Genomic DNA, 16,510 nt, shown 5'->3' on the forward strand with positions numbered 1-16,510 from the left:
GATATTCTTTTTTCCCTCAATGTGAACACACTCAATGTGAAATTTCCTCATGAGGGCTGTGTGAACTAATCTATGAAGGAAAGACATTGTCACGATGCCGGCTGGCAGGAGGTGGATCCTCTGTGCCAGAGAGGGATAGGCGTGGACCGTGCTAGTGGACCGGTTCTAAGTCACTACTGGTGTTCACCAGAGCCCGCCGCAAAGCGGGATGGTCTTGCTGCGGCGGTAGTGACCAGGTCGTATCCACTAGCAACGGCTCAACCTCTCTGACTGCTGAAGATAGGCGCGGTACAAGGGAGTAGACAGAAGAAAGGTCGGACGTAGCAGAAGGTCGGGGCAGGCAGCAAGGATCGTAGTCAATAAGGTAATAGCTGGAGGTCAAGTACACAGTATGGACAAACACAGTAACGCTTTCACTAGGCTCTAAGGCAACAAGATCCGGCAGGGGAGTGCAGGGGCAGAGATCAGATATAGTCTGGGAGCAGGTGGAAGCCAATTAAGCTAATTGGGCCAGGCACCAATCATTGGTGCACTGGCCCTTTAAGTCTCAGGGAGCTGGCGCGCGCGCGCCCTAGAGAGCGGAGCCGCGCGCGCCAGCACATGACAGCAGGGGACGGGAACGGGTAAGTGACCTGGGATGCGATTCGCGAGCGGGCGCGTCCCGCTGTGCGAATCGCATCCCCGACGGCCATGACAGTGCAGCGCTCCCGGTCAGCGGGACCGACCGGGGCGCTGCGGAGAGAGAGACGCCGTAAGCGCTCCGGGGAGGAGCGGGGACCCGGAGCGCTAGGCGTAACAGACATGATGGTAAGTGACCTAGACCTGCCTTTGCAAATAATGTCACGGGTGGCGATGTTATCGGTATAAAAGACAACTGACTGTCCTTGCCACAAGTGACCCCATGTCTGAGCTGCTGTCACTATTGGAACGATCTCAAAAAGATCCGAGGTAGTAGAAAATTCTAGTAGAGCAAGGAGCTTAGGAGACCATGATTCCATGATGGAAAATACAGCAGTGTACCCTGCTGAAGCAGCCCCATCAGTGATAACCACTGGTGAGTATTGATTGGCTAAGGGGATGAACATGGAGATCCCATTCCACCCTGTCAGATACTGGTCCCACATTATCAGGTCAGATCTAGCAGCTTGATCAAGGACCACGGGAGAATCTGCCTCAGGGGCTGAAGGCAGCAGGGCTAGTAATCGGGAAACAAAAGCCCCGACCTGAGGAATAAGCATACCTAAGAGACTCAGGAGCTGTTGTCTATTTGTCACCGGGGAATGAGCCATGCTGTGAATCACTGTCCTGACGCGATCCAGCTTCTCCAGTGGGAGTCTGGCCACCATGTCTACAGTTTCCAGTATAACCCCTAAAAAGGTAATAGATGTGCAGGGTCCTTCAACTTTTTTCTCTGCCACTGGAATGTTCATGCAACTGAAAACTGACAAGAGAGTCTGTAGATCCTTGGGCACACAATTTGGACTTTCAAGCATCAGAAAGTCATCCAAATAATGTAACACGTTGGCGCCAGACCACTGATTAACCAAAGACCATTCTAATGCTGTGGCAAAGGTATCAAATAGCCAGGGGCTGCTCTTGGAACCAAAAGTAAGGCGAGTGGCAAAGTAATATTCTGCTCCCATTTGATACCGTCCCATTGCCACAAATCTGGATGAATAGGCAACAGCTTTAAGGCATCGGAAATATCGCCTTTGACAACCAGGTGCCAGGGCCAAGATTCAAGATCAGCTGGATGGCTACATCCACAGAGTATACTTCATGGTGAATTCTTCAGATGGTATTAGAGAATGAATGCTAGGAACATTAGAAGAATGGGGTGCGGACAAGTCATATATCAGACGATGTTTATTGGAAAATTTCCTGCATGCTACACCAATGGGACTCACCCTCCATTGATTGAAGGGTGCCCTGGGAAATGGACCAATCACAAAACCCTTTAGCACCTCATTCTTCAATAGCTCTGCCACAACTTCAGGGTTGCAAGATGCTGACTGGAGATTCCCAGCTAACCAGGCAGGTATGAAAACCTTGATCGAAACCTTTACACAGAAACTCCACCAAGTCTGGAGCCAGATGGCCACATAAGTATGTCCTGAGGACCTGGGTGTTGACCCCGCCTGGTCACACCTCAGGTCCTGTCTTTTTGGGGCATTGGCTCTTGGGATGAGCTTGGGATAAGACAAATGCTGCAAATATGCAATAATCGGCACTGACTAAACCGACACGAAGAATAGTTGAAATTATTGCATATTTGCGCATTTCACAAATAATGTACCGCCCTGACCAGCTTATCCACAGTAGACCCTGGCTGTGATTTGGGTAAAGTGCCACTCTCGGCTGCAGAGATGCTAGCTACCGCATTAGGACACCAGTTAGTGGCATGAGTGGATGACTGGCAGAAAGCACACAGTGGTGCCCTAAGGCCGGCGAAATGCCTGCAGAACAATTCCGTGTCCAAAACGGCCCAATTTGTGATCTGCTGAAACTGAAATAGTGTAGCAGTGGCTTTGGCAGAAAAGGAACAATGGTAATTGTAAAAGCGAACCACCCATACTTGTATCCCAAACCCACCAGCTTATGGAGGTACTGATCCAATGCTATTCTTCTATTGAGGCTAGCTGCGCACACCACATCCCTATAAAGACCGAATGCCAAGACAATGTTCAGTTTGCTATTATGTCTAGGGTCCCTGGCTTTGACAATAACCGACACTTCACCACAGGTGAAGGTCTTGTTATCGAGGACGTCTTGTGCAGCCACCAGGAGAGAGGCTAAGTTAACATCTTTCCCCTTGAGGATATCTTTCCTGATGGCATCAGGTATAAAATGAGCCGGGATAAGGCTGACTGAAGGTAAGGACGTACCTGGAGAAGTTACACCAGTAGAGGGATCGGTGGTGGGTACAACGATTCCCAGCCAGGACATGGCAGAGGGACCTGTGGGAATAACGGACATGGAAGAAGAAGCAGGTGCCAGGCTGGCGTCAGCCAATGAAACAGATTCACGATCTGCCTGATCTTGAGGGTCTGTGGTCCCCTGAGAGCATAAAATACTGAACAATTAAGCTTTCCTTGCCGTGGCAGGGAAAGGGATCCCCTGATGACGTAGTTCAGCCGTAATTTTAGGAACGGTCCAGGCCTTGAGCGACTGCACGCTCCCAAAAGAAGAAGATCTGGCAGGCAAAGGGGGGACAGCTGCCCCTTCCAAACTCTCAGAGACGTGAGACATCCCCTAAAAACAATAATGTTCAATCAGGAACAACCTTCCGACCTAAAATCCCACTAGTAGACGAGGAGAAGACGACATGAGGTGCGTGGATTGATAAACAATCTGCCTCGAGAAGTGCTCAGTGACAAGACAAGTGAAGTATATATACACCAGACTAAGAGGCACGAGAACTGTCGGGGGCAGTCCACCTCTACTGGCAAGCCATCACCCCTTACTTAACCATACAACACCAAGAGAAAAAGGAACATGAGGTCTCGAGGGGATTGACCCGGAAATCCGCCTCTGAAAAGACGTAGAAATGAAGCGTGCCTATAGATAGTGCCCGCCCTTTTTACCAAAAATGGAAACAACAAAACGAGGCCTGTTCAGCCCTAAGGCTTACAAATGAGAACCTGGACAGGCTATGAGAAGAAGAGAAGGAAAAAAAACTCTGTACCAGTTGCAAGACAGACCAGCGCCAAATATAGAAACCTAACGTACATAAAACGTAAACAGTGCACGAAAATCGGTACGCTACCTTGGAGTTGAAGCTGAAAAAATTACTCCAATAATAGCCGAGGAAGGAAAGGAAGGACTATCCTATAACATGAAATATTACAGAAATATTGAATAAAGTAAGACCGGCTGTCTACCAAACACATGTCAGAATCAACCACAAACCCCCTGCGGACAACAGATAACTAAGAAAAGAAAAAACGTACTGGGATGACCCTAGCATGATTATGAAGATAATGAATCAAGTCAAGGCGGATGATTCTGTCAAATAAAAACCTGAAACAAATAATGTAGTGCATACGATGTCAGAAAGGGAATACCTAAATAACATAATAAGCCATAATGAGGAAGATAAAGCAGACGCCCATCCAATAAACAAGCTAATTGGCAACAACACAGCGGACAGGAATGACATAGGGACCCGCCATAGGAGTGGAAAGAAAACATATCCTTGACGCCAACAAAGAAAACACATAATCACCATGACAACGGAATGCAAGTTAATAGCAATGTATGTAAACCCCCCTCTCTCTTTTTTTTTCCCCAAACCCCCCACCCCTGAAATAGGGCAGATCAGGGACGCCTCAATAGGTGCCCCCCACCCTGTCCTACATGGGGAGTGGGGATCCCATATGCACAGAGAGTAACATCCATCTCAGCCCTACAACAGCTAACAGGAGCAGCTGTAACTGCACTGGACTGAAAGCGACACCGTTTGGATGCCACCCCCAGCATTACCAGGATGAAAGCAAGTATGGTATAATACCCTATTACACACCACATGCCATAACAACACCAGGCAAAAAGTTGATGCTTAACACCACCGACCTGTAGCGATGTATGCTCTGTAAGCAGCCCGCGCTGCTTCACCACAGGAACCCAGAAGAGTCTCAGATGGACCTCCACGCCGCTCAGAGATGCGCACGTGACCGCCCGAACATAAACAAAGCCACATGTGCAGATGCCACTTTGCACGCTCCTCATGCAGAATAACATAGGGCGCTCGAGTCGGGTAAGACTATGCCTGACCGCCTGCCGAGTGGTAAGCGTGGGCTGCCGAGCCCCGGAAATTAAATGTAAGCAAATAAAACATAGAAATAAAGCGCAAACAGGCTGCGCCATTACCTGACCCCTGGACCTCACACGGTGAGACGGGACCGAGGAACCGGAAATGGATAACCAGAAAGCACAACGGTGCCGTAGCAGAGACCCAGGGCCCAGGGTCTCTGCTTAAAGTAGTGCCAAGACTCCTCCCACGAATTAGATTAACTCTTTCAGCTAACCTTCCCTTATTTTGTTAATTTAAAAAATGTTTACCTGTCCTTATTGTTCACAGGGGCAGCAATACCCCAATTGTCCTGCTAGTTAGGACGTAAGGGAAATTATTGTTTTCTCCTCTTAGTATTGCATCATACACCAGTACAAGCTCACTAAGTATAGGAGCAATCATGGTAAGGGTGCATTGACATCACAATTGGGGCATATGGCAGCCAGATCTGGCAGGAGAATTTGAAAACTGGCTGGTATCATCCAGATATCACATTAAGTGCCTCAGGGCATATAGCATCAACATATATTCCATGTCAGAAGGTGAGTAAGAACATTACTGATACAGAGTAACATTAGTAATTTTTATACATCATTGCAATCAAAACATAGTGTATACTCAACCACACATGAAAATAACAGGGCACTGGATACCGGAGATGTAACTCCACACCCCCCTCATGATGTCACACCACGCCCCCTCCATTCATGTCTATGGGAGGGGGCGTTGGATCAGACTGAAGGAAGAAGTGAAAGGCCATTGTCACACATCCCGAATTTACATGCGGAATTCCGCATAAGGTTCCAAAGCAGCAGAGTCCCATTGTATTCAATGGGAATCTGCTGCACTGTACACGTCCAGAATTTTTGTGCCAGAAATTCCATTTTCCGTGTCCGCAGAAAGAGTGCGGAAACCACCCGGAATGCATAGCGCTCTATGAGACGGCGCATTCCTGTACAGTCCTGTGAACATAGACTAAGCGACCTCTGTTTGTGCTTTAAGCTGATTGGGATCCTGCAATTTTTCTGTGGTGGTCTCGATCAGCTACCCTAGAGGACACTTTTAGGCTTTTTTAGCTTTGATTGCAGCATCTAAAGGATTAATGCCAGACATCAGGCTGATGTCTGGCATTAGCCATGGGTCCCAGCAGCTGATAATGGCCAGAACCCTCTGGAGTAGAGCAAGCTTTTCAAAAGCTTGGTTCGCTGGGCTGAACTTTTCTAAAAAAGTTTGGTTTGCAGCAAACAAGTTTTACACGAATTGGTAATGCAATAAGCCTTAAAGGGGTACTTCGCCCCTAGACATCTTATCCCCTATCCTAGGATCTTGGCCTTGGCACCCCAGACTTTGCTCCATGCCAGATGACTGGCGAATCAGGGTGGAGGCTCGTGATGTAACGGTCACGCCCCGCTCATGATATCACGCCCCCTACCGTAATTTTGCATTGAGGGGGCGTGGCTGTGACATCATGAGCGGGACACGGCCATGATGTCACGAGCCTCCGACGCTGCTCCTCTCTAAATGAATGCTGGGTGCAGCAGGGAGATCGCGGGGCTCCTTTGGATAGGGGATAAGATGTCTAGGGGTGGAGAACCCCTTTAAAACACGTTTATAATACTGCTTGAGAGCTCCAAAGCACTGTATAACACTAGTAGTTTTAAGGCTATGTGAATGTCAAAGTTACAATGACATATGGTAACCTATGGTAACTAACAGCTTGTTTAAAAACACACTGCACTAGCAGATTTTGTATGCTTTTAACATAAAATAAAACTGCATAAAGTATCCTTTGTTGTTGGAAATGCACACGGGGGTATCATATGACGCAATGGCTTTTTCCAAACATTCCAAAAATTCTCTCTTTTTTGGGATTTACAACAGGATGGGTCTCCCAAAATAGTGAAGAAAAAAAAGCCAATAATATGATCCTTTTTTGTGGATTATGGACTGTGTATGTGTAGGCCTAGCTGGTAGTAACAGCAGTAGCCACAGGTGGTGAACTTGTAGTAGTTGTTGCGAGCGGTCAGCAGGCAGTGATGGACTAGTGATAGTTGTAGCTAGCGGACAGCAGGCAATGGTGGGTGGACAAGTGACAGTTGCTCATGGTGTATGTCAGAGAAAGGGCACTGCTGAGGTATGCATTAAACTTGTTATTCAGATGGTGGTTTACATTCCTTTGGTGAAGACTCATGTCAGGGTGAAATATCAGCAGAATTATGTCCCTAATTACACTGTTCTTGCTGACAAACTTGGTAGCCTCTTTGAAAGGCCTGAGCGTGCGACATATATCCCTAATTAGCTGCCAATGCCTCAGCTGAAAGTCACACTGGCTCCAAAAAGAGAAAGGTAATCTTGGGCCAGATAGGCACAACCGTGGTGTTGGCACTACTATTTATTGCCTTATCATGGTGGAGCCTCCTTCTGCAAAATGTTGATCCAGTGGGCAATAAAAGACATGCATTGGCCATGGCCATAGCTACCACTCTAAGGCTGGAAGTCCACAAATTGGAGGCCATAAAGCGTTATCTGTTTCCCGTTGACTTGCATTATTAGTATAGAAAATACGTCTCTCTCTACAAGTCGTGGTTGCTCAGGTAGGATCCCAATCCTTCTAATCACATAAAGAAGATAACTTGGCACTCCACTCGCATTGAATATGAGCAGACTTTTATTAGCAGTCCCATATAAATAAACAAAATGTACCGTTTCAGTCCAAACTGGACCTTCCTCAGACTGGATTGCTGCGGAGGAGATAGATAAAGTCAAGGAGAAACATCCATGAACCTTACACAGAATAATATAGATTGGCGACCCTTACGCGACTATAGTTCACCATTCTATATACTTCTGTGTACGGTTCATGAGCGTTTTTCCTTGGCTAATAAAAGTCTGCACATAGTGACCGTGAGTGGAGTGCCAAGTTGTCTTCTTTATGTGACTTACATTATTATTAAAAAAAAAAAAAAAAACAACAGATCGGAACATACACTTTTTTGGCCATACACAATAGCGCAATTGACTACATTTTTGCATAAAGCAAAATTAACCATTCTGTATAGGATGCAGAAACACAGTGTGAACCCGCCCTTACATACTATAGACATGCAGCTACGACAAGAAAAACAGGGAAATTAATAAGGACTCTGCTATGACCCATAAATCTATTATTATAAATCTATATCTCATGTACATCCACCAGTCCCCTTCTATACTGTTCAGCTCAGACCGATTCTACAGTGTAATACAGCCATCGCTTCAGTAGATGGCAGCACTGCGCAGCCCACATTCTTTCTTTTTCACTATCGTCCTTGACGTTTCTGTCACCATGACAACGGCATGACCTCCCGCGGGGGGAGAGGAGGGGGGGGGGGAATTCACGCATGCGTGCTACTTCTCTAGCGTACTCCCCACAGCTGCTTCACTCCGCATGCGCAAGAAGTAAAAAAAAATAAAAAAAATAAAAAATAAAAAAACATATTGAGCATGCGCAGTTGTAAGAGATTAACACGTTCTTGGTATTACTCTTAAAAAAAAGGGATGCGTGGGCTAATAATGCTTCCAGAAGTATCTCCGCTGGTCAGTTTCCATGGAGATACGGCCCTGCCCTGTAACCATGGTGATTCCCTGACACCGCCCCCCGCCTCAGGTCCGTGGTGACAGTGTAGGTGACGCCTCCCTCTCTCCCGCCCGTTTCCATGGTGATCAAATCGACCCCGCCCCCCGGCACTCTCCCGGTCTGTCTCCGCCAGAGGGCGCCCGTTCCCCGGACAAGCGACGGCGCCATTCCGGTGAGCGAGATACCGCCAGATGGCGGCTTAGGATTGCTGCTCCCTGCCAGGCGCGGCCCGGGGGTTATTCCTATTATTATTATTATTTTATATTTACCCGAACCCCCCCCACCCCCCGGACCCCCCGTTATACCGGGCAATATACTGTTATCCATAGGACTATCTGTGGTGGCGCTCTCCGTCAGGCCGGGGCCTGGGCTGCTGGGGTATTAACCCCCCTCCCGCCGGATCCTTTGTGCCCCTCACCCGAGGACTAGGTGTACCGGGCACCGTACCTCTGACCCCCCTCCCCCCCCGGCCCGGGCGGGAGGAACCGGGACGACTGGAGGAAGAAGACCCGGCATGTCCAGAGGAGGTGAGGCGGGGGCAGAGATGAAGGAGGCCGGAGCGCGGGAACTGGGGGACGGGGAGGCGACTGGGGCTTCCCGCCACCCGGTCATACTGCCCCCCTCCCTGTGCCCATACACCGGTGGGGGGAGGTTATTATCATTGTGTGTCCGTGCTGTCTGATCACTCATTAGACTGCTAGCTCTGTGGCCCAGCCGTACAATGCACCTGGGTGATCACTATTAGAGTGTCAGCTCTGCGGCCCACTGACAAGTGCTGCAGCCCCTGCAAAGTCCGGGCAAGTGTGTGATGGGATACTTTGTGTTATCATTGTCATTACATTGTGTTTGTGAGTAATCAGCTGTCATCCAGGAAGGGGACAATGTATTGTTATAAAGTTGTGTCTGGTGTCACATGGTTCCCACGTCTGATCCATAGTGTCTGGTGCCGGCTTGTATGGGACTGCTTATATTTGTGCCCCATAGTGACTGCACGCACTGCTGTTGCGAAACTACAACTCCCAGCATGCCCTGACAGCCGAAGGCTACAACTGGGAGGCATGCTGGGAGTTGTAGTTTCGCAACAGCTGGAGAGCCGCCGCCGGTTGGGACAGTAGTGACTTGGACCAGTCTTTGGACCTCCCAATGTTGCTAAACTGCAACTCCCAGCATGGTGGGAGTTGTAGTTTTGTAACATCCAGAGTTCCACATTTTGGAGAAAGTCCCCCACCCCCCAGTCCTAGTATTCTTGTACTTCAAAGCTTGATCTTTTTTCTATGGCATTGGCCGCTTATTTTTAGAATTTAAAGTGGACCTGTCGTCAACAAAAACTTTTGATATAACGTAGATAATGCCATTAGATGTATATTTGTAATCTGTAAATTTTTGTCCCTACAGCTATTGCCTGTGTGTCTCTATGAGGAGTCCAAATACAGGAAGTGAGGTGGACAAGCAGGGCTCTGTGCAGTGAGTCTCTGTGACGCACCCCCGGCTCACACAGCAGGATGATTGACAAGTCAGGAGCCTGCACCGATCCCTGCATGTCCTGCCCTCACTTCCTGTATTTGGACTCCTCACAGGCAATAGCTGCAGGGACAGCATTATTTCACACATTTTTTAATCCATGTATATCACAAATATACATATAATGGTATTATCTACATTATATTAAAAGTTTTTTGTTGGCGACAGGTACACTTTAAGGCAATAGTCCATGGACCCGACCCCCCCCCCCCTCCCTTTTTTATTTTTATTTTTATTTTTTAAGCAGGTATGCTGGGTATAACCATTAGGATTGTTTCTTTATCACTATTAGGACCCTATTGCACAGGGTGATTATTCGCCGCATGCTTGTTAGCCAGCTGATCGCAAGGTTTTGACAGGTTTGGAAATCCTCGATCGTCAGCCGCACGTCGCCCTGTGATGTGCAGCCCGCGATTGACTGGGTATGTTTACACTACGAGATGTTCCGGGTAAAAATTCCTTCTGTGGCCGCCAAAATCCATCGGTGCCAAGACCACCCGGACCTGCGCAGTCAGGAATTCCAGTAAAAGATCCAACGTGTGACTTTTTTTGGCTGGCCCTAAAGTTCTGAGTTTCGTAATGTGAATGGGTCAACCGAGAACCAATTGACAGCACTGTTGGATTCACGCAGCAGAATTTTGCCTGGAGATTTCGTATTGTGAACATACCCTTAGGCCTTAGCAGATTGTGCTCAAGGCTTGAAAACTGAGCCAGACAGTCCGTTGCACAAGGGATGACAGATCCCGTTGACTTTAAAGGAGATGTCCAGTATGGACTATTCCTATTCCATCCTGCCCGGGCTGCAAAAAAAGAGGATAAAAAACTTTCATTTAACTTCCTACGTTCCTCCGGAGCTCCGCAACAGCTGATCGGTCGGTCGGGCTCCCTACTACCTACTTCCCTTAGCCCGGTACGTCACATGGCGCTTCAGCCTATCACTGTCCGAGGTAGGACATCGCTGCATCCTGTGATAGGCTGAAGCACCGTGTGACGTTCTGGGCTAAGGGAAGTAGGTAGTAGAGAGCCAGACCGATCAGCTGTTGTGGAGCTCCGGGGGAACGTAGGAAGGTAAGTGAAAGGATGTTCTCTCTTTTTTTGCAGCCCGGGCAGGTTGTAATAAGAATAGTCGGCACCGGACAACTCCTTTTAAGGGTAGGGTCACACGGGTCATATTTTTCTGCCTTTTTTAATTCAATGAGAAGCAAAATCAACTGCGCAGTTTGCTACCCATTGACTTCAGTGGTTTGAAAAATACACAACAAAATACAGTACATGTGACCCTACCCTAATGGGATCTGTCTTGTCTGTTTATTGGTTGTTTATATGGAATCTACGATGTAGCCCAGACTTAGATGTGAACTTAGATTTAGGGCCACATGAACGGTGATCTGGTGATCTATTGTGTGGCCCTGGCTGCCACCTGATATGTAATAGACTTACTGGGGGAGATTTATCAAAACCTGTCCAGAGAAAAAGTTGTGCAGTTGCCCATAGCAACCAATCAGATCGCTTCTTTCATTTTTAACAACTGCAAGACAAAAGAAGCGATCTGATTGGTTGCTATAGGCAACTTTTCCTTTCTACAGGTTTTGATAAATTTCCCCCACTAAGTGCTGATCTAGGACATCTGTGCTTGTATCTAGTAGGCGTTGGATATGTAATACAGCCCTTAGGCAGGTTGACACAATGGCTTTGTTAACGTGTGTCACTGTGTACAGAAGGAATGGAATACATGCCACAGATCAGCTTCATTCACGTGGGTATAATACAGATACAAGTTCTGTCCCAACTACAGGCCTAGTAACCTCATGGCTTTCATGCTGCCTGAATCACAAGTCATTGGGGTGGTCCCAAGTGGTTTCTCTTTAGGTATTGGGAGAAATCTGTTGGTTAAGTTGGAAGAAATCTGTTGGTCAATGCTGGTTGGTTGGGGAGAAGTCTCCATGAACCACCCCGATGAGCTGTGGTTCAGGCAGCATGAAAGCAATGGCAGGTTCCCCTCACCCGTCCTTTCAGATGGGCAGACCCATGCCCAATACCATTGGCGATCTAATAGAACAAGTGGTTTGTGGGTCATGAGCTGGTCACTGGCCTGTTACATGAGTTGGTTATTGGCACGAACATTCCTATGAGGATTCACTCAGTTTGTGTAAAGGCTTCCTAAGATCACTGATGGTTTATCTCTGGGTCTCTAGACTCATAGTGTGAACATAGATGCAAGGCCCAAGCCCAACTAAGACCATGTAATTCAATCCGTTCAAAAGTGGAAACAGTGGTGGCTCTCAATATGTTACAATTTCTCATCCTTTGAAAGTCTGGCAAGTCTATGAGGCCAGGGTCACGTGTACCTCTGTTGGATTTTAAAGGGGTACTCCACTGGAAAATGTTGTTTTTAAATCAATTGGTGACAGAAAGTTAAACAGATTTGTAAATTATTTATATTAAAAAATCTTAATCCTTTCAGTACTTATCAGCTGTTGTATGATCCACAGGTTCTTTTCTTTTTGAATTTACTTTCTGCCTGACCACAGTGCTCTCTGCTGACACCTCTGTCCATTTTAGGAGCTATCCAGAGTAGGAGAAAATCCCCATAGCAATCCTATCCTGCCCTGGACACTTCCTAAAATGGACTGAGGTGTCAGCAGAGAGTAGTGCTGAGCGGTATGACAATCAATGTGTATCACAGTATTTTTCAAACTTTATTTTAATTTTATTAATTTTTTTCACTCATCTCCCCCTAACCCCCTCTCGAATAAATTATCAGTCACAGTGCGCTGGAAATGAATGAATTGTGAGCCGCGGGTGCAGGACAGAGAACGGAAGCTGTCTCCTCCCCCTGCAAGCACTGAAAGCCAGTGGGCTGCGGTGCTCTGCCGCAGCCCACTGGCTTTCTGGGCTTGCAGGAGGAGTTGACAGCTTCTGTACTCCGATCAGAAGTCCTGCACCCGCGGCTCACAACTTGCGGGTAACATGATTATTGTTCATTCATTCGGGGGGGGGGGGGGATTGTGGTATAGGGAAAAACTCATATTGTACAGAAAAAACACACCGGTATTCAGTATGAACCAGTATGCCGCAAACACTGCAATTATTAAACAATGTGGCAGAAATCTAAGACTACCCATAGGTTTCTTTATGTGCAGACCTATACCAGATCAGTGGTAATTTGAGCCTTTGTGCAGCTTAAAGGGGTACTCCGCTGCCTAGTGCTTATTTTGCCAACTTTTTACCTCTTACTTGATGACTTCACATAACACCCCTGTACTGTATGCGCCTTATCCATTGGCGTTGTCGTTCCCTGAGTTGGCGTTCTGTCTGGCTCACGTTGTTGCTTATTTCCTGTTTGGTCCATGAAAACTACCATTCCCCTAATACTTTGCGGCCTGATTATGCGCTTGGGTGCCACCTATTTTTCCTTGTTATTCCGCCCATCCTTTTTTGTTCACGCCTATGTGCATGCCCCTTTTTTTTATTTCCGCCCATAGGCGTCCTAGCTTCCGCCCCTTGTTTTTTTCCCACGCCCATTATGTTCCATCGTTCGGTAGAGAAATGTGCGCCTGCGCATCCCTACGCTGCCAGCGTAGTGCTAACATAGCATACGTTAGAAGCGTAGCCATGCGCATGCGCAGTTCTCCTTTCAGTTCAGGGCTTACGTTCCTAGCGTAGCCTTGCGCATGCGCAGTTGTCATTACAGCTCAGGGCTACGCTACTAACGTAAGCCCTTATCTGTAAGGACTACTGCACATGCGCAGGGCTACGCTACTGATGTAGCCAACGTTAGCACTATGCTGTAAGCATTCACAAACGCGAGAACGCGATTCACAAAATGACCAGACATGCGCACTACGCACCGAAGATGACTCTCAAAATATACATGACGCTTGCGCCTGGCGCAAAGGATGATTGGACCAGGCTAGGACGCTCTCACAAGGGGCGGCAAAGAAAGTGAAAAACGCCATTCCCACACAATTTCAAAGAATGAATATTCAAGAAGTGGGCCGGCTTGACTACGGACACGGGAGGAGGGAAATGCGGACGTCAGGGTGGGCTGACAGCAACATGGCCGCAAACGTTGTCAGCAGTCACAAAGCACCAAAAAACGACTTCCTGCACATGGGAACAGTAAGTATAACGGAAATAATATGCATTATTGACACAGCAAGCATATTAGAGAGTTAAACAACTTTACACAATGGGCAAATGTATTGATAAAGTCATAGCAGCGGTGTACCACTTTAAAGCAGATGTCCGGTGCAGACTTTTTCTATTCCATCCTGCCCGGGCTGCAAAAAAAGAGAACATACTTTCACTTACCTTCCTACGATCCCGGAGCTCTGCAACAGCTGATCGGTTGGCCGGGCTGTCTACTTACTACTTCCCTTAGCCCAGTGTGTCACACGGCGCTTCAGCCTATCACCGGTGATAGGCTGAAAGTAAATTTTTTTGTAAAAAGCACACCTTCTCTTTATTCTGTAGGTCCATACAATTTAAATGATACCCTACTTATGTAGGTTTGATTTTGTCGTTCTGGAAAAAATTATAACTACATGCAGGAAAATTTAAACATTTAAAATTGTCCCCTTCTGACCCCTATAACTTTTTTACTTTTCCAAGTACAGGGCGGTATGAAGGCTCATTTTTTGCGAAGTGATCTGAAGTTATCGGTACCTTTTTTGTTTTGACTGGACCTTTTGATCACTTTCTATTAATTTTTTTATGTAATAAAAAGTGACCAAAAATACGCTATTTTGGACTTAGGAATTTTTTTGCCTTTTCCAGCTGTTTTTGAGGGGCTACTTTAGTTTAATCATTGACTGGTGTCCTTAAAGGGGTTATCCACCATAAGGTGATATTAGTATGTACCTGGCAGGCAGTAATGGACATGCTTAGGAAGGATCTGCACTTGTCTTGGGGTTAAATGGCTATGTTGTGAGATTACCATAACACTGTGGCTAGCTTTTTGTGAACTTGTATTTCCTGTTTGATTTATGTTTTTTTTGCCTACAAATCCCACAATTCCATTTTCCTACCACCCCACACATCAGCCACCCCACCCATTGAAACAAAAGACCTGTGGTTTTCAATCAGGGTACCTACAGCTGTTGCATTAGTTGCAGATTAAACCCTCCACCCATTGAAGCAGAAAGGCTCCCTGTCATCAGCTGACTAGTGAGTCACGTCTCGGCTGCATTGCAAGCTGGGAAAAATCCGAGACAAGAGTCATTTTGTATGCTGGTGAAAATCGCAGAAGATTTGTGAGAAAACCATCACACACAGGTACAGACCCTATATTATGAACTACACTAACTTTACAACCCCTGTAGCACAGTCAAATAAAAAAAATTCCTGGAATACCCCTTTTAAAGCTTGGGAACATATGAGGAAGAGAGTACGGCTGTATGTGGACAATAACGCATCTAGTTGCCACCCATGAACATTGATTCAATTGGTATGTCTGTGTGTAGACCATACTGTAGTTTTGGATTGTTGGGATTGAGCTTGGAGCCCGTTTATGTCCAGATTAGTCATTTGGATATTTGCAGACCTGAGAACAAGCATCCTGCATTGTGCCCCATTCAGTGGCCTCTTGGCATGTCTCTGCAGGGGACTGGGATTTATGCGCTAGGTTTTAAGGTTGGTGTTACTAGTTACCAGTGGTGTCATTTAATGGTAAACCCTGAGCCAACACTTGAGCTTGTTTCTGTTTTGTATATGGCAGCTGCAAGATTGTAATGACGAATTTCTAATGAGATTAGAAGTATTCCAAAAAGTTGGGTACTGTTTTAAGCCTGCATGGTGGATTGTTTTGGGTGGAAGGCTGTGTCCCTGTGACCTTCTAGGTTGGCAAGTCTGTAGAAGTGAGGCCTTGTGTGTGCACTGTAAGACTATGGTCACACAGTATTTTAGGTCTTTTTTTTTCCCTTCTTATTCCTAATCAAGCACAGTCAATTTTTTAATACAATTTTGTGGGGGGGGGGGGGGTTTGTCCCCAAGAAAACTGCTGTATTACTGTAGTAAGACAAAAAAGAGGTAAAATGCCTGAAGTTTTCTGCTTTAAATATAATTTTTTTTTTCTTAATGCGGCCCAAAAAATAAGGCGTCCTTCACACAGTTCTTCTGCAGTATTTTTTGACTTGTTAAAAAACAGAGCAATTTTATGGATTTAGCACAAGCTGTATTTTGGCTTTTGAAAATTTTACCCAACAAAATCATCAAATGTGAAAGAAAGCAGCTTAGTATGTATGTTTAACTATTGCTTTCTTTATTTTATTATTGAATTTTCATGTGTAGGATTATGTTTTTTATTTTTATTTATTTTTTATTCTAAAAAGCCTGTGGCTAGACCGTTGGTGCAAAATGGCAAGAGAAAAGAGTGCTTTGTGTGAACAGATTTACATGTTCCATTTCTGGTTTGACAACTACTTTTCCCGCTGCCGCCTCATCAGGTCAGACGCTGCATAAAGTCAGCCCCGGGGCGATGAATCCTGACGGGTGTGTGTCTGATGTGGTGTTACCTGCTTCTCCGCTCCTCGGAGCCATATGGGTAATGATGTGTTCTCTGTTGTTCCTCTTTGGGACAT

At 46.5% G+C, this 16,510-nt stretch overlaps 1 protein-coding gene across 2 annotated transcripts in view; it reads left to right on the top strand.

Annotated features, from left to right (window-relative positions):
- Positions 1-8,363: 8,363 nt before the first annotated feature.
- STAG1 (STAG1 cohesin complex component) overlaps positions 8,364-16,510 on the top strand; it is a 167,947-nt gene continuing 159,800 nt past the window's right edge. Inside the window, exon 1 of one of the 2 annotated variants that reach the window (XM_056564373.1) lies at positions 8,364-8,580. The gene's annotated coding sequence lies outside the window, so the exon portion shown is untranslated. Of the gene's footprint in view, positions 8,581-8,649; positions 8,936-16,510 lie in introns of those variants that run through there. The other variant, XM_056564372.1, reaches the window with a different exon arrangement.

This window comes from Hyla sarda, chromosome 3 (assembly GCF_029499605.1).
Source record: "Hyla sarda isolate aHylSar1 chromosome 3, aHylSar1.hap1, whole genome shotgun sequence".
Lineage (NCBI taxonomy): Eukaryota > Metazoa > Chordata > Amphibia > Anura > Hylidae > Hyla > Hyla sarda.